Consider the following 22,324-nt stretch of genomic DNA (forward strand, 5'->3'; position numbering starts at 1 on the left):
AGAGACGGCACGCACTTCTCCATAGCCTGTACTGTGCTACATAGACTAAAATAGTAGCAGACTTCAGCCTTTACTCTTTCTCATCCTCTGTCCACTATCAAAATACTGCTTATCTACAACTTCTTGTCCCTCCACTGCCGTGAGCTGTGATGATTGTGAAAGATGGAACGTTATTCAAAACCTGGCTGCCTAGCCTAGCAAGAAATGCAGGTCAAGGCAAGTATTGTTACAACTGGTGGATAACAGTTGAAGTATGCTGATCACCGTTCGTGGGGTTTTTATGGATGCAGTGTCTTTAATGACTGTAGAAATATTTAGCGCTGTTTATATGGATTCAAAAAAACCCAGCTGCCGTGAGGCAGCAAACCAGATGTTCATCTAACGCAGTATCTGTTTTCCTCTTTCTACTGTATCTTAGTAAGTTAGGGTTACTGGGGTTTCTCTGTTCAAGATACAGTTGCCACGTGGATTTTATAAAGCAGGATGTTTTCTATTCTTAGTTCCTTCCATAATAACCAATAACTAATTCCCTCTTCCTTCATGACTGTGGATAATCACTGAACTCTTCTTTTCAGAGAACTGGCCGCAATTTTTCCAAGATTTCATCCCTGTGTAGTAACAGTTCTTTCAGAGCTCATCACTGTGTAGGTACAGTAAAGAATAATCCCCTTCGTGCACTTTATTTTGCACATAATGTTTCATTTCCCCCTTTTATCACTCAGTTTTTTGAGATCCACGTGTAATTGTAGCTGTGTTTTGAATTTGGTCATCCTGAATAATTGTGTCTTTTTTCTGCAAAATGCATCGTGATGTCCACCTCATTTTCCAGATAACTTATGAGCATGTTATCAGCACGGATGATTGTACATCCTGCTAGTAACCTTTCTTTGCTGTGTGAGCTAACTGCTTATTCCCATACCATTCCACTTTTATCCTGTTCACGTCCTGTCAGAGCCTCTGATGAAGGGCTTTGTCACACTGAAGTGGAACAGTGAAATCCTGTCCCATAAAGTTACTGGGACTTAATGTATTGCACTTCTAATACATGCAACTTCTTCCACAACTTCCAGGCCTTAAAGTTCAGTGTCTGCTTTCGGGGGCAGTAAGGGAAAATGCTCTTGTTTTGGGAGTAAATTTAATTACTTTTTGCCTGTCTGTGGTCTCAGGTTGCAGTGTCTGGTGGTATAAACATTCCCTCTAAAGGATGACAAGTTCAGTTTGGTCAGGGAGAATGCAATCACTTCTTCAGGTTTAAAACCAACCTAGATGTTCTGGTTAGGGTGAGTTATGTGTGGATTGTCCAAACGTGCTTCTGCTCTCTGTTGCCCATTTGAAGTGTGGCTGCTTTGTTAGGCTGCTGCCAAAAGGGGTCCTTTGTGTCAATTAAACCGTTAAATACACAGAGCATTGGCAATCGCTCTGTGTAGACTACCAGTCGTCAAGTGAGTTGCCAGTGACTTTGTCTCCAGGGGGAAGCCCTTCTTCTGAAAGGTGCATGGATGCTCTGGGTTTTGGGGGAGTACACTGCATTCCTCTTCTGTAGTTCCCGATTTCACTTTTAAGCCTAGAGCGTGGTATTCCCAGAAGTGCAAAACCAGGTCCTGTGCTCCAGTCTGCTGTGCTTCAACATACTGTTTTTTTCTTACCAAGTTATTATTAAAGATGAGCACAAGCATTGCTACTTGATTCCTGAGCCAATCTTCCACAATACATAGGGGTGCCTAGCCTTGAGGATTTGGCCTGAGCCTGTCTTTACTAGCAAGTCCAATCATTTATTACAGAATAACAGCAGTAGTATCTGATCCTTGTACATCATTCCAAAGTATGTTCTCCAGTTCCCCAGATATAACAATGGTGGAACTGTGTTTCTGCCTTTGGGAAATGAAGACATCTTACTGAGAGCAATCTAGATTAGGGGAATTTAATAGTGTCCTGGAAGGAGCAGAGGATACAGAAGAAATGTGTTAGATTTTAGAGGGATAATTACATACATTGATCGTACCAAGTGCATACTTTTTTTTACTTTTTAGGCTCAGGTGTATTCTTTATTTTTGTAGATAATAGAGTAGACTCTATTGTAATGAAAATGTTGATTTTGTCTTTCTTGAAATGCATGAGAAAAGAAAGCGCTTGTGGAAAGTATTCATCGCCCGCGTAAAGCTGTGCGGTATGGACTCATAAATGTAGATGTAGCTTTCTACCGCTGGGTGGTGCGTTTTAAACGCCCTGCAGATCTCGCTGTATTACAAAGGCGTTTGTCCTCCGTGTAGTAGCACAGCTTTTCTCCTAAGTGCATGCTAGGTTGACCTTGAAACTGAATCACCCACAATTTCAGGTCCCATTTCTCCTTTTGTGGTTTTTAAACAGGCAGGTGCTGTGATACCAGCACATCTTTGCTGCTGTGCACCCCAGAGTCTTTGGTGCCTCTTGATTTCAAGTGGATTAGAAAGCATTTGATGTTTTACAGAGTGGGTTCCAACGGCAATTTGAAAGGACTTGTTCAAGATGATGACTGAAGTACTATATCTGACAGAAGACAAAGAAGAGAATAGATTATGATTCCTTGGTCCAGAAAAAAGCTATTAAACCTTAATCCTAAGTAAGTGTGTGTGAGGGAGAGAGGGGGAAGGTGCAGAGACCTGATAGACATAGACTTACCTGTTGCACTCCTTTCTGCATTATATATAAGCAGTTCTGTTATGCTTCTAGTGGAGCTCCAGTAATTAAGACGGGATGTTGTGTAGCATTCTATAAAAAAAAAAAATAAATTAAATCTCGAAGCTGCTAAAGTGCACAATTTCAGGCAAGTCCCACCTCATTGTGAGAGTATTTCTACTAAGCTCTTCCTCAATCTGTAAATCCAGACGTTTTCCATCTGTGTGATGCTGTTAAGCTGGGCAGGGCTCTGTCTCGCCTCTCCACGCAGCGGAGTCCATGTCTGACTGGGTCAGCTGGATGCTGCACAGGGATGCTGAGGGGGATTAGAGGGGAAATGAATCCTTCCGAGAGTTCACAAGCTAAGGGTTTAGTAACGGGGGGGCAGTTTCCCTCTTCTGAAAACAGCTACCAGGAACTAGTGCTAGTGATGTCTTTGCTGACTTAGGTACACTTACACGAAAAATTAAATTGAAATGAACAGGTAGATTGGAGCATGATTGTTAATTTTAGTTTTATAATGGATAAGTATTTCTCGTGGAAGGTGAGTTAAGATAAAAAGGTAACATTTTTGAGCTTAGTTAAGGCTGCTGTTTGATAACAAATCCAGCTGTAGGGCTAGTAATGCCAGGTCAAAATGCCATAGCCATAGGAATTGCAGGGCAGATCAGGTGTAAGCTCAGGCCGCTAATCCACAGCTATTTGAAATTGTCAGCATGATAAATTCATCCTGGCAGGTATTAACCCAGAGCAGCTATTGTTTTTCCTTTGGTGATCATGCTCTTACTCTGATTCAGCAGGAGCAGGGCTGTATGTTCACACCCTACCTGGGCTGAATCTATTTTCTGAGAGATCAGGAATTGCCCGAATGTGGCATTAATGATTGTGAAACCACAGCTTTAATCCCTTTGAAAATCAGCGAGACAGTGAGCTGTTGCACAGAAGCTTAAGACAGCAAGCTCAGGGACAGTTAACGTGCCAGTCCGTGGAGAGATTGTGGTACCTGACCTAGACACCAACAGCAGGCAGACCGAATTCCTGCCCGTGGTGGTGGTGGTGGAGGGGGGCAGAGCCTGGCCGTGCTGCACTGCCATCAGGCTGGGTGGTTCATTGCTGTCCCAAACACAGGTGTCACAGCAGGTCCTCTGCATTAGCCCCAGGCCACTTAGATACTTCTGATTTTAATTTTTTTTTTGCTTCTATGAGCCAAACCCTCTGAACTATGGGGGAGGAAGAAGCAGGAAGGGTTTTGGGGCTTTTATTTTTGTGTTGCTGCCTGGTAACCTATGTGAAATGTTTATCCTTCCTGTTACTAACTAATCAGTTAATGGAGCTTGGAAACACCATCTGACTACATCTCAAAGGAAAACTCACCCGAGAAGTTTTACTTTGAGAGATCTTAACATTGGCAGCAAGCTGGAGCTCAGAATTTTTATGGTGTTAGGTTCTTCTGCAAGTTCCTTGCAGTACTGTATCCAAACACATTTCTTCAGCGTTGAGCGAATGTCTTCTGTTTTCACACATTTTCTCTAGCAGTGTATTTATTATAGCTGTTGCCAGGGAGGGGAAAAAAAAAAAATCTTAATCCCTCTTTATAAACATTTAGCTCTAGTATAAGATACACATGATAAAATTATTGGGCTTTTTGGTTTGCTTGTAAGAATATTTTACACTTACAATGTTTTTCCCCTCTGCTGTGGTTATTTATAAATAGAGATTTTTCAGGACTTGAAAAGGGATTTGTAAAATCTAGAAAGAATGTGAAGCAGAAGACAGTGTAATTTAAACACAGAAGGGAGAACTTAAGAGATGGCAAGGCATTGAGAAGTTGTATTTACTGGACCTCTCGTCATTGAATTGACCATCAAACAACTCATTTTCAGGAGTTTTTTTCTCAAACTCAACAAGGCTAAAGTTTCTCACCTAGGCAAAACTAAAGTTATGCTCTTTTTAAGAAAAAGCGTGCTCACCAGACTCCAGAAACTTCTAAATCATGTTTTAAGAGTAATAATAAAACTATGAGATTCAGGAAATCTACAGTTGGTAGAATGGTAACAATTTGACTAATTTGGAGAAAAGCATGTAAGGTTGTGGTGAACAAAAAGCAGAACTCGGCATTTATGACTACTACTCCAACAGTGGCAAGTGTCAGTCTTCAAATACTGAAGATGCAGGGAAAGGTAGTAAGGAAGTAGAGAATGGAATAGATTGAGTATGAAGTAGAGTATGGAGTAGATTGAGGTTGAGGGAAAGGGCGAGTGTGGATATGAACCAAAAACTCACCATGGCAGGTGTTGAACACAGAAGGAAACTACCCTACAAAAACTCCGGTATTTATGCATTACTCCTATTTCTAAAAAAAAAAAAAAAAAAAAGGTGAGATTCAGGTGCTGTACACAAGGACCAGGGATGTCCTGTCTCTGTACCTATAGCATTACATCCGAGCGATTGGGAACCCCAGGTCCTGGTGCTCTGTGCAGAAGTGTGTGCATTAGGCTCTTTGCTTCAGGGGAAAGCTGTGATCAGCTATGTACCCGAGCATAAGCCTGGTGTCAGTGTGTGATTAGTCTCACTGAATCTAGTAGAATAGAATAGACTGGACTATTTCAGCTGGAAGGGACCTGCAACCATCACCTAGTCCAACTGCCTGACCACTTCAGGGCTGACCAAACGTTAAAGCATGTTGTTAAGGGCATTGTCCAAATGCCTCTTAAACACTGACCGGCTCGGGGCACCGACCACCTCTCCAGGAAGCCCGTCCCAGGGTTTGACCACCCTCTTGGTAAAGAAATGCTTCCTCACGTCCAGTCTAAACCTCCCCTGGCGCAGCTTTGAACCGTTCCCACGCGTCCTGTCCCTGGATCCCCGGGGAAGTGAGCAGCGCCTCCCTCTCCTTTTCTCCAAACTAGACAAGCCCAGAGTCCTCAGCCGCTCCTCACGGGACGTGCCTTCCAGCCCTTTCACCAGCTTTGTTGCCCTCCTCTGGACACATTCAGGGACCTGAGTGTCCTTCTTACATGGTGGGGCCCAGAACTGCACGCAGTGCTCGAGGTGAGGCCGCACCAAGGCTGAACACAGCAGGATAATCCCCTCTTTTGATCGGCTGGTCGTGCTGTGCTTGATGCCCCCCAGAATGCGGTTTGCCCTCTCGGCTGCCAGGGCACACTGCTTTTGAGCCTGCTGTCGACCAGCGCCCCCAGATCCCTTTCCGCAGGGCTGCTCTCCAGCCATTCCTCTCCCGGTTTATACTTGTGCCTGGTATGACTGCGTCCTAGGTGCAGAATCCAGCATTTGGACTTGTTCAATTTCATCCTGTTAATCACAGCCCAATGCTCCAATCTATCTAGATCCCTCTGCAAGGCAACTTGTCTCTCAAGAGAGTCAACAGCACCTCCCAGTTTGGTATCATCAGCAAACTTGCTAATGGGGCATTCAACTCCTGCATCCAGATCGTTGATCAAAATACTGAACAGAAGTGGCCCTAGAATTGAACCCTGTACAATTGCTTGCCTAGTTAGACGTGACTTTAGAAGATCAGTGAATGCAGGTCGATGTGACTGCGGAATGAATGGCGGCCCTTGTCCTTCACTGCAGTATGTCTTTCAGCCTCCCCTAGGTGCCTTCTCCCTTACCAGCACAGAGAGCGTGAGTTCCTCTAGGAACTTCTTCCTAAGGTTGCAGTAACGTGGTGACCATGCACTAAAGCTATCAGGAGTCGGGTCCTCAACAACTTCATATTGCTCAACGCTTTGTGTTGCATGAGCTGATGCTCTCTTAAAATGGCTTCCAGATATCTCAGTGGTGGACCTACGGCTCTGGTACTTCAAAGCAGGTCTGCTCCTTCCTCAAGTCTGTCTGTTTCCCGTGCTGGAGGGTTGGTCTCTGTCTTTAGCCAACAGTGGCTGCCTTTTCTTGTTCTGCCCAGTACTGGGGTGGGAGGCAGGGTGATTGAGTGCCATGGAAAAATGCAATTGCAGGCCTAAAAATAGATGCCCTGAGAATCATTTTAGAGGCAATCAAAGCCAAAGAATTTGCAGTATGTTGCTACCACCTGTGTAATTCCAGTCTAAATTCCTGACTTCTGAGATGGGAAGGGTTTCACCGTGACTCTCCTGGGAAGGAAGGGGGAGTGTCAGTGATTCCCATCAGTGCACATGTGATGGAGAAGTAGCTTGGGGCTCTTACCATGTAGGGATGTTCTCTTTTTCCTTTCTTTCTTCCTTCCCTGTTCTCCCCTTGTTCACAGTACCTGTTGCTTAGACGTTTGTGCAATTAGGTGGTACAACTTCTGGAGATAGCTAGGTAGCTAGAGCAAAGCTAGATGTGCCACTGCTGGAATGGGCCTCTCCATGAGATTGCTACAAGCGTGGTGAACTTACTCTCATACCTCAGCCTACTTCTCAAGGACTGCCAGCAGAAGGAAGATTTTTTGTGTGTCAGGAGATTCTCTGATTCAGTTTGATGTTGCAGGTGGGCTCCTCTCAGTCTTTCCTGTCTCCCATCCATGGACCTGAAGAACATACTGCATAAGAAAAATAAGTACAGGGGACATTGGGAAGCAAGATGCAAAACTGCAGAGCACGGCACAGGCACCCGAAGGCTGGATTCCCAAGCTCCCACCCTTCTCGCTCCTCCTCCTTCCCACCACTTTCCTCACTGTTTTCCCTTGTGCAAACCTTGAGCTCAAGTCAGTAGGTTGCAGGCTTTGGGTCAAGCCCTGGATAGAATTCAGGAGCAGAGCTATTAGGTCAACTCTTGGCTAAAAGTGGAAGAGTAGAAAATTATTTTTCTGTGAAATAAAGTACATTCAACTTCTGAAATGACTCACTGTGTGAGATAGCTTGTTAAACTATTTTATACCACTGGCAGTGCCAGGATAGATGCCTGGTACGATACTGTAGCCCATTGCATAAAATGTATGTCAGAATCCAGCATATTTTAAATAATTAGTCAAAACTTGACGTTCAAATTCATGGCCCCGCTCTCATTTTCCATTCCAACCCTTAAGCTTATCCTGGCACCAGGCTTGCGAGATGGCTGTTTCCCAATGCGGACCTGAGCAACTGAGGTCTGCTGTTGACATTGGCCAATAACAGGTTGCAGGTGGGGAGCTCCGTGGTGTGTTTCAACACCTGACGTTCAAATCAGCCACATGCGGCATCCCCAGCTGAAGCCGCTCCTGATCTGCTTGTGGTAAAGGGTCCCAGGCCACCAAAGGAGGTATTTAATGCCCAGGATCCTCAGCTCCCAAAAATGGGGATGTGACTATTGCAGTGCAGATTTAAGAGCATGTGTAGGTCCTTACCGTTTTGTGCAACTGCTTGATTCATCCTGACCTGGCACTGGAGCTACCATGCTGCTTCGCATAGCGCAACTGCTCTGTGAGCACATAGTCTGAATCCCAGATGAGGTAAGATAAGGTTATGTTGGTGTGTGCCGCATTCACAAAGTCTGATTAAGAAATGAGTGTTCTCAGCAGTTGCTGAACAAATGCATTTGCACAGTCTGTTGTTTGTCCTAGGGGAAGTTTTATTTCTTACGTAAATTTATGATTTGTGAGCCCTGTTGAGGCTAGTACAGGGGTCAGTCTGGCATGTTTTGAAGTGACAATCAGCTGTTTAAAGCATGTATTTGATATAAATAAAATCCTGTAGGTCAACAACCACCATAAATATGATGAAGCTTATCAAAGTAGTTGCTAAACTGCTAGAAAACTTGCAACTGGAGCTCCCCCTGCCCCTTTCCAACCATGAGAGTTTGTGGTTGAAAAACAAAGGGAGGACTTTTCCCAGGGAAAACAATGTTCTAGTGATGGCGACTATATTTCTAAAAACGTATTACGTGATTTACAGAGCTGCTTGTTGCATGTGTGTATACAGTGCTGGTAGTTTGACCACGCAGCCCGTGAGCTGAGGCATCACTGGCTTTTGCAGGCCTCTTGGTAGTGTTCTCCAAGCTTTCCTTGTGCTGAGAAGGAGCAAGGGAGATCCTTCTCCTCCCATTTCAGGTCTCAACACCTGGATGATAGAAGCACAATTACGCACACGTAGGAATGTAGTTGCTAAACACGGTGGGACTCATCCAGTCTCAACCCTAAGGTGACGTGGTAGCAGTGCAGTTTCGTGCTAGAATAAGGAAAACTATGTATGATTTTAAAGGGCAGTTGGTCAACAACTGAGCAACCTGTCTTCTTCCTTGCCCCCCAGCGATGGTGATTGTACTACTTGCAGTGTGCCTTAGGATGCAAACCCTTCCAGCCCGCTGTCTCCCTATGGGCTAGGGATAAACCTGCTCATCTTCCTGTGGGACAGCCAAGAAACCACAAGTACTAAAGCTTGTACCCTCCCTGAGGAATGGGGAAAGGCAGGCTTACTTCTCTCTTTCTTGTGAGACACAGAATTATGCCACTGTCAGTACTCAGAGCTGGATTTGTGGTAGTCCCCTCTCACCTGTGTACGAATACTAAAGACAATCGGAGCAAATATGCAGGACTCGGGATCAGTCTGCGGTAGAAGGCATGGCTCTTCTCCTGGGTTTGATCTCTTTATTCCATTTTGTAGATGTGCTTAAAACTCGTGAGCGTGCACCCTTCAAAATGGCAGAGGTGCCTGTCAGGACGGTGTTACTCTGCTGTAATGCACTTGAGGTTTCAACAGCGTGACCTGGACAAACTGTTCCTCAGAGAGGTGGATTGTCCCGTTGTTTATTTTGGACCGTATTTGGACTTGGTCTTTGGTCTTACTGAGCGGCAAGCTCTCAGGCAGGCGGTGCGCGCTGGTTATACCTGCTCCATCACCACCTACAGCTCCTTTACTTGTCAGCTGGCGTGGGGGTCTTCTGCAGGCTGAATGGCTGTGGGATGTTCATCGGACTGAATGCTCTGGGGCTGTTGCCTTCAGCCAAGCAGAGCATCAGGGGAGGTCAGGATGTGCTATAGTATTTTCACAGCCAGCAGAGGTTCTTTGGCGTGGTCTAGGAGAGGCGAGACCTCAGTTTTATCCCTCAAGGTGCCCTGAATTGCCACTCTAGCTGCTCTTACAGGGCTGTTCATGTGGGCCGCTGAGGCTAGACTGTTCATAGCCATCATTTGTCCACATTAGCACTCTCAAAGCTGCCTCTGAAAAGGCCCAGCTGGTATTTGCAGAGGAGATGAGTATCTCAGGTGTACTTTGTGCTCAGGAACGTGCCATATCTTGCATGACTGGACTGTGATAATGTGCAGCACCCATGAAACCCATGTGTCCCTTGCAGTCACATCACATGGCTGATCGCAGGCAGACACGATGGCCTGAGACCCCGCTTAGGAGGGCTCCAGTATCGCTTCCTACAAAGAAATGGTATTGGTGGTGGGCTGAGCTTTGCCCAAGGTCGTGCTGATGCCTGCCGCTGGGCTGGCAGAGAGCAGCGGGGCTCTGCTTTGGGACAGCCAGGTGCCGTGCAGAAAACCGGCCTTGGATGAGGCGCTCCACCACCTGAAGGCGAGGGATGGGGATACCTGGCAAATACAGTTTACGAGCTGTGGGTTTGCAGTGTTCAACAGCGCTTGCGATCTGGAGTTAACGGGGGTTCTTTCCACTCATTTCAATGGGATGAGCTTTTTGGATGAGCGGATGCCTGTTGGGACTTCAGGGTTCATAAAAGCTTATCATCCAAGAGATGTGTTTACGTTCGTGCTCAACTTAGTTTGCACAAGTTACGCAACCGATTCTGCGAATTTCATTTCCAGTCATCGGGGTCTCAAGAAGTAGAAGTGAGGGTGACAAGCAGGTCTTGAGGGACAGCGCTGTTAGGAGCCGGGACGCTGCATGGCAATGTTGCAAGCAACAGTCATGAGGGGTCTGGTGCAAAATAAGGTGATAAAGGATTTTTACTCGTTGAAAAACCGTGCTGTACAAATCTGTTTTAAATTTTGTCGAGGAGGATTTTAGTACTCAAATCGGGAACAGGTAATACTTTTAACAACGCTTATAATGGCACTTATTTTAGTATTCCTGTTTTTTATCCTGCAATTTCCCTGTGTTAGTCCTTGCTTACAGTTAATACAAAATCTCAGGGTGGGGAGGAGGAGGAAACATGCGGGTGCGGCAAAGATAGAGAAATGTAAAGCTTGAAGGATTTTATAGATCTTCTCAGCACCACAAAGTTTCTCTACTAAATCGTACTTAAATCTTTAGGCATCAAAGGAGAACACGCTCCAGCCAGCCTCTTCCAGCTGGCTCGCTGTGCTTGAGCAGCGACACATCCACCCAGAGTGGGATTCTCTTGCGGGTTACACCTCTGAGAAGACTCGTCTGTGGTATTGGTGTCTGGCTCGGATTTTCTCCATCTAGGGAAGACATGTCTGAGTTGTGGATTCAGCTGGCTTGCAACGTGCAGCCAGCTCTCAGCAAGCCTGTCACTTTTGGTATGATTTCAATTTAACCGGGTTTCTTCTGAAACACTGGCTTACAGAAAGGATTTCCCTTTATGCTGCTGGTGATATTGCACCAAGCTCAACCTGGGTTGGGAAATTCAATGCAGATCTTGTAAAACAGCTTCCACTTGCCTCCGATTACAACAGAAGATAAACCACGTGGCAACAGGAAACACAAAACTCTCGTAACTGCGGGAAGAAAAGCAAAACCAAGTACAAGCCACCAAGAAATGTGAAAAGAGAGAGGAATTTGCAGCTGAACACCATCCCCAGAAGCTGCAGGAGGACCTGGCAGTGGTGCCACGCATCTGGTGCAGCTGAGGTCAGGCTCGCTGGAGCTGCTCTTACGCAGTCCTCCGGCAGCGTGCTCTGTCATTTGGGATGTGTGCATACCTCGCCTCGCCTCCCTCCGGCATCATCTGCAGCCTCCGACTGAGATTGGCTGCTGCGAAGTCAGCCCATATCTTACTAGAGGGAAACTTGAGACCCACCAAGCCCAAATGTCAAATGCTGCTTAGTCAGATGAATAGCAGCAGTCACCAGCAGCCAGCCCGGGCTCTTTCCACATTTCATCAGGGGCAGCGTTTTGCATCTAAGCTTTGTTTCTCAATGTAATGTGTTTAAAAAAAAAAAAAAGTTTGTGCGGAGCTGGCAGCGTGCATGGAAAACCAGCATCTGCCGTGTGAAGGGGGGGAAAAAAAAAAATAAAATGTGGATGAGCTTCTTCCCCTCCCTGCGCACCTTCCCCTGACAGCTGGATGCTAAATATGTGACCGATGAAGGGCGAAGCGCTTAGTTGCGCGCGTTATACTGGGTTTTGCAGTGCAAGGCTCCAGCAATAAAAATGGGGGCTCCTTTCCAGGACTTCTCCTTCCCAGGTGTTAACCCTGCAGCCCCCCCTTAGATCTCTAAATGTCGCGCTCGCTCCTCCAGGAAGGCTTTTCTGACAGCTGGGGGCTTGTATTGCTGCTCGCGCGCTCCCCGGAGCACCCTGCACATGCCTACGCTACCACGCCGTACCTTTGGGGTGATGTTGGTGGGACACCCTTTGCCTCAGGCACCCAACTAAAAGTGTGGGGGACGTGCAGGGTGCTGCTGTCAGGAGGAGAAGCTGGTTCGGTCAGAGTCTGTTCTCTTCTGGTTTCGTGCATGCGCGCACACATTTGCTTGCTTGCATGCATGGTTGCTACAGCGCAGAAGCCTCAAAAGGCAAAACGCTCTCAGGCTGGAGGATCCTGTGAAGTCACAGACAAATTTAAACTTGTTTTTTCTTTTTTCTTTTCTTTTTTTTCCTCTCCCCGTTGGACCTTCTTCTGGATTTGACTATAGCCTCTGCATTTGAACTTCAGAGCTGCTCGTTCAAATGCGTTCAGAGCGTGCCTTTGCATAGCAGCGCTGCCCTGGTAGGGGGTCAGCAGTATCTAACCGTAAAAATATCCCAAGCAATTAATCTCAGCAGAGCGGTTGAGAGTGCTAACACCTTGCTGCTTCCATGTTTGCCTTTCCTTTTGAACCAAAGCAAATGGACACGCTGGCGTGCTCTCCCGGAGGATGCTGGATGCTGGGGGTGCTGCCAGCCAGCATGGCAGGTTCCTCCGGTCGGCTGCCGTAGCACCTCCAAGTCGTCGTGACCTCCCCAAACCTCTGGGCAGCAGCGGCAGAGGACTCAAAGACCCTTCCAGAATGACAGCTGTGATTTTTCCAGGGACTCCAGCGCGCTTTGGATTCGGGCCACGCGCTCAGGAGTTGTGCTGAGGGTGGGATACCTCTGATTTAATTTTAGCCCCCTATTTAAGATTGGCGCTCGAGTGCTCTCTACAACCTCTGGGGAGAGAGCGAGGGAGACCTGCACAGAGCAGCTATTTTAATCTGTGTTAAAAAAGAAGCCAAGATGACTATCAGCCATTTAATTTTTAGACGGCTTATGTTAGGGGAAATTAATCCCTTCCTTTGCATCTGCCACTTGCAGAATATAGATGCTGATGTCTGCTAAATACCTTCAGCTTCTCCTCTCCCCTTTGCAGGGGTGGGAACGCGGGGTGAGCTGCGTGTTTTGGAAATGTTAAATTCTAGAGTTAAAAATGAGCTTTCTGGAGGTTTTTCTGGTATCGTGTCTTACTTCTGCAGAGTTGTATGTTCCAGGATTTTTTTTTTTTCTTTTTCTTCATATTATTCCAATGGGGTTAGTTTACCGCAAGCTCTTGTTTTGTTTCTAAAACCTTGTAAATGTGGAATATCAACTCTTAATTCTGCAATCACGTGGCGTCTCCCATTTAGTAATGTCTGGCTTGCTTAAAGAAAAATGAGCGTGGATGTTGGCAGACCCCAGTAAGTGTTTCCAGTGATAAGGTCTCCCTGTAACTAGTGTCGCTCTTCCGTGGCCTCCCATTAGAAAGCAATTGGGAAGGGTTTTGAGCAGAGCTGATACCCGCCCTAATGAGAGCAGCGACAGACACCGAGGTTGGTGCGTTTGAGTAGGAGCAGATGGCAATATGTGATCTGTGTATTTTGGTATTTGAGCACCGGCGCCGTTCGATCATTACAACTTACCTTCCCTACTATTCCTTAGCGTTTGGCCGATCCTCCTATCCACCCATCTCCTTGGAGAATCCCAAAACACTTTCACAGGGCAGAAAAACATCAGCGAGCGATGCATTTTCTACAAATTGAGGGCTAATCAACACGTTCCCCTGGAAAATATTGTATTAAAAGACAGAGATATTTTGTGCATCAACCCTGTCACCGGGAAGCTGAAATTTTGGGGCTGCACCAATAAATCCCAGCAAGTTTATCGACTTAAGCCAGCAGTGAGCGTGGTATCTGTATTTAGCCTCCAGCTCGAAGAGCAGCTGGGATATTTTTCTGCCCTGCAGTGTTCTTCTTGCCTTCAGCGACTGTTTATTCAAAAAAAAAAAAAAAAAAAAAAGGCAATGATTGGTGAAATGTAAGGGAGCTTTTACACAGAAAAAAGTGTTGCAGCTGGCAATGTAAATAACATGCTGTGTTTCTGGAAATTCAAGTACAAACTGCCTGCACAGAGCTGCCAAATGATGCATGAAGTCTCCTTGTTTCAAGAAATCAAGAGGAAATGAAAATCTCTCTGGCTCGTTGGAAGAAAAAATCATTAAGATGCGATAGAAAGAGGCTGCAAAAAATATCCAGCTCTATCGTCTTTAAAAATGAGGCATTTTATATGTGTTAAGTATATACATGAAGTTGCATTCGCAACTTTTTTTAGTATAGAAATACCTTCTTCATCTCTTCATGGAAGTGACAGATCTGTTGGCACAAACCTTATGGGCAGGTTCAGAAATGTGGACCAAGCTTTCCAAAATGGATTACACCTTCCCCCAAAAAGCTTTTAAGTTCTTAAATAAGTAACGAGATCTTTTTTTTTTTTTTTTAAAGCACTCAGTAGCTCTAATAAATGCTACACTTAATACTGCGAGGTCGACTTTAGAAATGATTTATGTACAAGTACTTACGGATGTGTGTGGCCTCTGATAACTGGTAGATGTGACTTCTTGAGTGTACTGGGATTCATTTACTCAGCGCAAGGTTTTTCAAATAGTTTCTGAAATCTGTTTATTTCTGTTGATAGTAAAATAAGTGGTCTTCAAGAAATTCTGCAATAATTCAAAGAATTTTTTTTTTTAATTGTTAAAATATTGTTCTTGAACTCGCTTCTTGGGGGATGGGGAGAATTATTTTGATTCAGATAATGCAAATACAACCTATTTGCTGCTGTGATCCCAGGAAACATCCAGGGGCAACTACCCTGACGGCATATGACTGTCTTGTCTTTTGAATGAGGGTTTTGCATACGGCAAATGTAGCTTCTGCCGAGACAGGAACCACTGGGGAGCGTTCAGCATGAATAAATGGGAACACACGAAGGAAAAATAAGTCGTTCCTTTTCCGTAGGTGCTCCAACAGGAAATCTGCAAGTTTCTTGGCATCGCTGCCATCCAGCGCTTGTCCCTGTGGTTTGGCTTCCTCTGATGTCTCCGCTACCGGGAGGTGCTGATGGGAAAGGGAGAAACTTGTGTGGCTTTGAATGGTGCTAGTGGGGGAAGAGTGATAAAGTCTGAGACAGTACTAAGCAATTAGATTTTAAATTGGGAGGGAGGATAGAGGAAAATTGAGCTCTGATTACCAACACCCAAGGCCGGTTGAGTTGCACCTAAGAGCAAGAAGCCAAGTAACCAGGCTTGTGGCATTCTTGAGTATGAGCACCTGGAGATGAAAGAGGCAGTGTTGAATAAAGAGGAGGGAAGGAAAATGTCTCAAATGGTCAGAAGCGACGTGGAGAAGCGGTGTCTGCATTTCAGTATTGAGTCCCCTTGCTATGAGCATCACAACTGTTAGTCTGCAAAGGAAAAATCTTCAGCGGTCCGGTGACTGAGGGGGCTTGGAGCTGGGAGATGCTGAATGCAAAAATGGGGTGGGTAACTGTCGTGGTTTAATCTCAGTCGGCAACTAAGCACCACGCAGCTGCTCGCTCACTCCCCCCCACCCGGTGGGATGGGGGAGAGAATTGGAAGAGCACAAGTGAGAAAAAACTCGTGGGTTGAGATAAAAACAGTTTAATAATTGAAATAAAATGATAATAATAATATGATAATAATACACAAAGCAAGTGATGCATGATGCAATTGCTCACCAGCCGCCGACCGATGCCCAGCCAGTCCCCGAGCAGCGGCCCCCCCGGCCAGCTTTCCCCAGTTTATGTACTGAGCATGACGTCCCATGGTATGGAATGTCCCTTTGGCCAGTTTGGCTGTGCCCCCTCCCAGCTTCTTGTGCACCTCCAGCCTTCTCAGTCGGCAGAGCATGGGAAGCTGAAAAGTCCTTGGCTAGTGTAAGCACTGCTCAGCAACAACTAAACCATCGGTGTGTTATCAACTTTGTTCTCATCTTAAATCCAAAACACTGTACCAGCTACTAGAAAGGAAATCAACTCTATCCCTGCCGAAACCAGGACAGTAACCTTTCGTTTATGTATGGCACACGAGGAAAAAAAAGCTTGAGTCAGCAACTTTATCACAGATACTTTCGTAACACTGGTCTGAAGAAGAGTCTTTGAATGGAGTCTAGAATAAGGACAAGAAAGCCGAGCTGATCCCAGATGCCTTGTGCTTAGGTTTGTGTCCCCAGAGCCGTATTTTTGTGTGAAGGAAAGGATTAGAGAGACAGCCGGAGGGAAATGGTATAAAGACCCGTAGCAGCGTTGTGCTCGTTACCCTGCCCCGGTCTCAGCGGGATGCGCGTGTGCTCTAACAGTAACGACTAAGGGACTGTCAGCTGAGATAAAAGCTGAGCCTAAGCAAGATTTCCCAACTAAAATTCAAATCGCAGGTAAATAGGTAGTTATTTTGAGTGCCAATCCCTGAAACTCAGTCTGGAAACCGAGAGTCATTCTGGACTCTTTCCCGTCCGCTCATTAACAAGAATAATCCCACGTATGGGTCTTCATCACTGCCTCTGGCGAGGTATGAACCGCAGAGGAAAACGAGCCCATGAATAATACAGGAATGAAAATTAGCACTAATTCCTCCCCGTCGGTACAGTTACGCATTGCAGTTGTATCTTTGAAGTAAGAAGTTACTGCTTGTACCGAGACACCTTCTTTTTCTAATCATTTCCAAATTTTTAGCACGTGGGCTTGCTCTAACACGGGGGCAGAGCTGAACCTCCTTAGTAGCAGAAAGTGCTTTGAGACAGCCAAAACCAGGGCTGCAATAACGGCGTGGTCACGACTTTCTTCATTTTGGATCAGGATCTAAACTCTTTAATTCCTGCTGTGTCTAATCCACCGCATAAGATGTGCATCAGGTTCTTGGAAACGGGCTCTATTCATGTGGGAAAGTAGGGAATAAAATGTATATACAATGTAGAAAATATTATGTAAAAATACCTGAACTGGGAGAACCTCGTAGCTGAGACCAGCCCCCATCTGTGATGGGCTGTAATCTCACACAGCTGCATTTATGGACCTCTCCAGCTGCTTGCTAGCAGTAGTTATGGGCTAACTCCTTTTGGATCTACTAACCACTCTCAAGATGCGTTTTGTCTTGCCAAAGTCTTTTTAGGGCTTGATCGTATCGCAGGATGGCAGGGTATGTGAAGTAAGCCTCGGCATGGGCTACGACTTGTACCCATCATACCTTACACCAGTTGAACCTGCTTGTGCACCCCTCCTCCCCGGGGCCGGTCGGGGACCGGCGGAGGCATATTCCCACATAAGGCAACGTGGATCGCTGGAGCGTTGTTGTTGCGATGGAGGAGCTCCAGGCTACGTCAGGAATCCTCCTCTTCGGAGGCTGAAAATACCGAGGTTACTTTCGTGATGACAGCTGATTTCCTAGTTTAAATTTAGGGATTGAGATCACTGTGGGCAATGGGTGGATTTTTTTTTTTTTTAACGCAGCTGCAGGGAAAAAGGCTGTGTTCTGCACTTTCCCTAGAGAACTTTACTTTGCAGAGATGTTTTTAAATAATGTGGGTTTTATTCTGGACTCCACCAAAACTATTAGTCCTTCTGGTGTTAATAAGTGTTGATAAGATGAGGAACCCCAAGAGAGAGATCAGTCGGCGCTCTCTGACTATGAGATTTCTGTGATTCACTTGCCATCAATCAATACCTTCCCGTTTATGAGCATTGCAACTTACAGATCTGAGGGAGAACCTCTGCCCGGAGGGGTTGTACAGCCTCCATCCTTGGAGACTTTTATGACTCAGCTGGACAAAGCCCTGAGCAACCTGGTGTGACTTCATAGCTGACCTCGCTTTGAGCAGGGATTAGGGCTGGAGACCTCCTGAGGCCCATTCCAGCCAGAATCATCCTATGATCCTAATGTTGAGGTTGCTAGACAAGCTTGGTAATTAGCTCTGAGTCTTTCCCTAGTGAACAGTTGCTCATTTCAAATTTGTATGGTTTGGAAACTAGCTTTCTATTTCTTGTATGTTGTCCAAAAGAGAGGAAAAACCCCCGTTCCTATAAGCATTGCAACTAGGAAGCCTGAGTTCCTATGGTTTTGTGTCTTGAGGTTGATTGACTTTGGCGTTTAAGAAAGCTTGAACTCCAGAAGCTTTCTGGTGGACAAGACTCTCTGGTGTGTGTGTCTCCAATATTTAATAGGATATGGACTCATCGATTGATTCTCACTCTGAGCGGACACACTTACAGGGTCTCTCTTTCTCTCTCTGTTCTCCCCAACACCAACTTTCAGAAACCTTGTAGAAAAACTAATTCTTTGTGATCACTCCTTCTTTGTCCAATTTGCTTTAAAACTTGCCAACATGAGGCATGGTGGAGGGAGAGGGATCTTAAACTGCTCGTCTACATTCACACGGAAAGCAGAGCTGTAGACGAACCCCAGATCTTTTGGGCCCTCTTATGTCCTGGGTTTTCGATATAATAGACACCGACCTCTTTGAAAATGTGACCCTTATTCAGGTTTGTATGTGAGAGCTGGTATCTGCAAATATCTGGTGTTGTATTTCTTTCGGTCAAGAAAACAAGTCATAGTATGGCCTGTGACTGTACAAAAGTGGGATGGACCTTCTCGATCAAGGACAAGATCAAAAAGAAAGCAAAGTGCTTTGTACGAGACTCTGGGTGCCCTTTAGCCTCTGATCCTCCTCCCCCTCTCTCCTCTTCCTTTTTTCTTTCCTTTGCTTTCTTCTTTGTTGCCTTTTAGCCCTAGTATTTGCTACTACAAGGAAAAAATAGTGATGTGCAGTGCAACAGGGGCCGCAAAGAACAAAATCCCACCCTGCTTTTCCTTTTGGTGGCTCCACTCAACTGCTTTCTGCCATGGGATAGTCTTGCAATAGACTCTTAGTCGCTAAAACACCGTGGCATGAAAGCCTGTGGTCTATCTTGGAGCTCCCTTCCTGCATGTACGAAAGATTTCCATGTCCCTCAGTCAAACCTTGATTTTTGTGTTTATTGACTAGGTTGACCAAAACATGGGACGAGTCCTGGGCTTCAAGTGACAGGGTTCTGTGAATGTGGGTCTGAATGCCCTGCTCCTGGGTCCGTGAAGCCCCAGCATGAACCTGATAGTAGCAGTCAGCGTCTGAAAAAAGTGTTTTACTATTGACAGGAAAGATAAGGTGAATGAGGCTTCTCTGACCCTTTTCTCCCATCCGAGACACCAGGAGGTATCTAAACATCAGCTCAGTGCCCCAAAGCATGATGAGATAATGAAGTCCCGTGAGTAGCGCTACCTTCTTGTGAAGGTTTCCAGCCCATTGACAACTAGTGTCACCACACTGCGTAAAGGTAAAGGACACAGGAACGTCAGGAAAACAGGACAAGGAGCAACAAGAGTTGTTAGGGTCTGGAGGTACTGCCATCTTGCACTGTGGGGTGTTGTGCCGTGTTCGGGATCCCGAAGTGTCACTCACTACTGAGTGACAGTAATGTGGCGGCAAGGAGAGACGGCATGGAAACCCTGTGCCTCCTGGGAAGGATAAAGGGTGTTCTTGCCCTGCAAAATGTCACATGTTTGATTGTTTTATTTTAGGCAGGCAGGTTTCTGCCACTCAAGGAAGGTCCGTACCTGCTGATGGGTATGAGAGTTTGAACAGTAACCTGCCCCATTCACATCTATTAAAATAAGTATTTTAACAAAGAACGCTGTGTTCTGGCTAACTCTCCATTCAGTGCCCTGGTCAGCTCTGAAATGCCATCAAGGAGAAGATTGGCCTCGCTGGGGGGAGGTCACGACTACAAAAAGGCAGAGGCAAGGGAGAAGGAGCAAGCACAACAGGATTTTTTCTGAGTGCTGTAGATCAATGGGTTGGTCCCTCCACGCTTCCCACGCTCTTTGTTGCATTCCGGAAGGAAATACGGTGCAGGAGGGTGGTGTGAGTCGAACAACATGGCCTGAAACAGCAGTGGTGTGAGCAGGACTTCTGTGGTTATGCTCCACCTCCTGCAAACTAGCACAGAAAGCTCTCAGTGAAGAAGAAAAAGCCACGTTTAATAAAGGAAATTTATTATATAAATTATAATATAACATTATAATGTTATAATTACATTGCAGCGATACCTGGGTCTCACAAGTGGCATTAGTTTCACCGAGAGACTTCAAAGCACTGCTGCTGGGCTCCTGTAGCAGATAGGGAAACTGAGGCACGCAGCTTTGGTCCTCGCTCAAGGTGAGGAAATGACTCTGTGCTAGAGATGGAGACACATTTTGCTGCTGTCATGCTGGTCAGCCCTAGAGAGCAACCCAGGCACTGAGAGAGCCAAAGCAGTCGTCCCGCGCTGGAGTATGACCCACCACAAAGCTCAGGTGCCTAAGATGGGATTTAGGTGGAGTTCAGATTTGAACTTCAAAATTTTAAACACACCACACACACACACACCCCGCAACCTGCTGCCTAGCGCTGTCTTCTGGGTCCTTGCCATCCATCCCACCTTGCTCCAGGCAGGGTCGCTGCTCATGGGCGTGGGGATTCCTGGAGCCCTTTCAGAGGTATTTCAAATCCAGGCCATGACAAAGCTCTGTCTCCAGACTGGGTTTGCAGGAAGCTTTTTGAGCCTGGCAGCAAGCCCAGGCTAAGATCTGAGTGTCTCCAAGCTAAACCCGGCGTAACTCTTGCTTCTCCCTGGGCTGAACTTGCACTCGAGCTGGATTTTTCCCTTGGTTTTATGGGCTTGCTCAAATTTTATTGGGAACGTAATGACTGGAAAAGGGCAGTCACAAAGGTCTCTTGGAGCAGGTGGTGGCTCTCCAAAGAGGCCAGGAATCGGCCACACCTGCAAAGCAAATAAACATACGGGTCGCAGAACAAGGATGCAGGTGATGGGAGAGATAAAAGGGCCCATCCAGCATCTCCTACCGGGGTGGGTTTGGCTCTTCCAACCTGAATCCCATCAAAGTTTGCTAAGGTTTTTCCTAGGAAAATGGATTACCAGTCTGAGTCGACAGGGAGACCTGAGGCCAGACGGCATGGGTCCTAAGCCTCTGAGCTGGAAGATCTGTACCTGCTGCTGTCCTGACAAAGAAACCATCTGTACGTCTCGTTGCTAGCTTGATCGCTGCTTCTAAATTTGATCCTGGCGCATGGAAAAACTTGTCATCTAATAAAGCAGCCGGCTGGAGAAGCTAGTTGGCAGGCTGCAGCGGGGAGCGGTGTCCAGCGTGCACCATGTTTTGGCGTGTCCATCTCTGTTTCTAGCCACTTTGGAAGATTTCCCAAGATATTAGCTCTTTATGGAAAAGAAAAACCAAACAAACAAACAAAAACCCAGACAAAACCGAAAACAAAAACCCCAGTGCCTCTATTGCAGCACATCGCTCCACGACCAGCTCCCTGCAGTTAACTGGAGCGGGGGGCTGGAGCTGGCAAACAGCTGTACCTCGTGGTAACGCAGCACACTCGCTCTGGATTTCGTCCAGCCTGCGCTTTCCCGCTCGGCGATGATTATCCCTCTCTGTCTTCCATGAACACCCTTAAATAGGGATGCTCTGACAACCAAATTACTGGAGCAGGCTTCTAGGAAATTCTGCCACGCACGCTGCCTTGGGGAGCCCCATAGGCTTACGGGGCAGGCATCCTCGAGCGCCGGAAAGCCTGACCTCAACCGAGATATCGATGTGCTTCAGGTTTTCTAAAAAACATACAGTGATGTATTTTTCTACCTCATAGCTGATGCAGCTCACTGAACAATTTATCTTACGGGTGAATTACAGCAAAGCCATGACATGGATTCAGTGAATCCAGATGTTAGCACTGGCAATCGCTGATTAGGTTTGGGGTTTTTTTTGAGGCTTGTATGGCAGCTGGAGGCTGGGCATTTATTTTGTTGCCAGGCTGGTTTTGCACCTCTTTTTCTCTTGTATCAGCTCCTAAGAAAGCAGTTAGACAGCGAGTTTCAGGAGCTGCCCTGCTGCATCTCCTGCTCAGCGCGGGATGATGGCAATGGGGGGATGTTGGCTGGGGTTCAAGGCTCTGAAATGCGTGATGGATGCGATGTCTCCCAGCATTGCCCAACTGCTAACCACACACAGATGACTGCAATCACAACAATTTGTAGGCACGTTTGACTTCTGTAAGGTTGGATGACAAAGGGCTTGACAAGAGGACGGGACTGACCTTAGAGTCACCATGACCAAATAAGTATGTTTGTTTCTATTTAAGGCTGTGGGTTTTTTTTTTAGTCTTTTAACAGATGAGCTCTGCTAATCTGTGGTAATTAAGGATTTTCTCCAGTTCATGAGTATGTTGGAAAAATAT

The sequence above is a fragment of the Aptenodytes patagonicus genome, chromosome Z (genome assembly GCF_965638725.1).
Source record: "Aptenodytes patagonicus chromosome Z, bAptPat1.pri.cur, whole genome shotgun sequence".
NCBI classification, from domain to species: domain Eukaryota; kingdom Metazoa; phylum Chordata; class Aves; order Sphenisciformes; family Spheniscidae; genus Aptenodytes; species Aptenodytes patagonicus.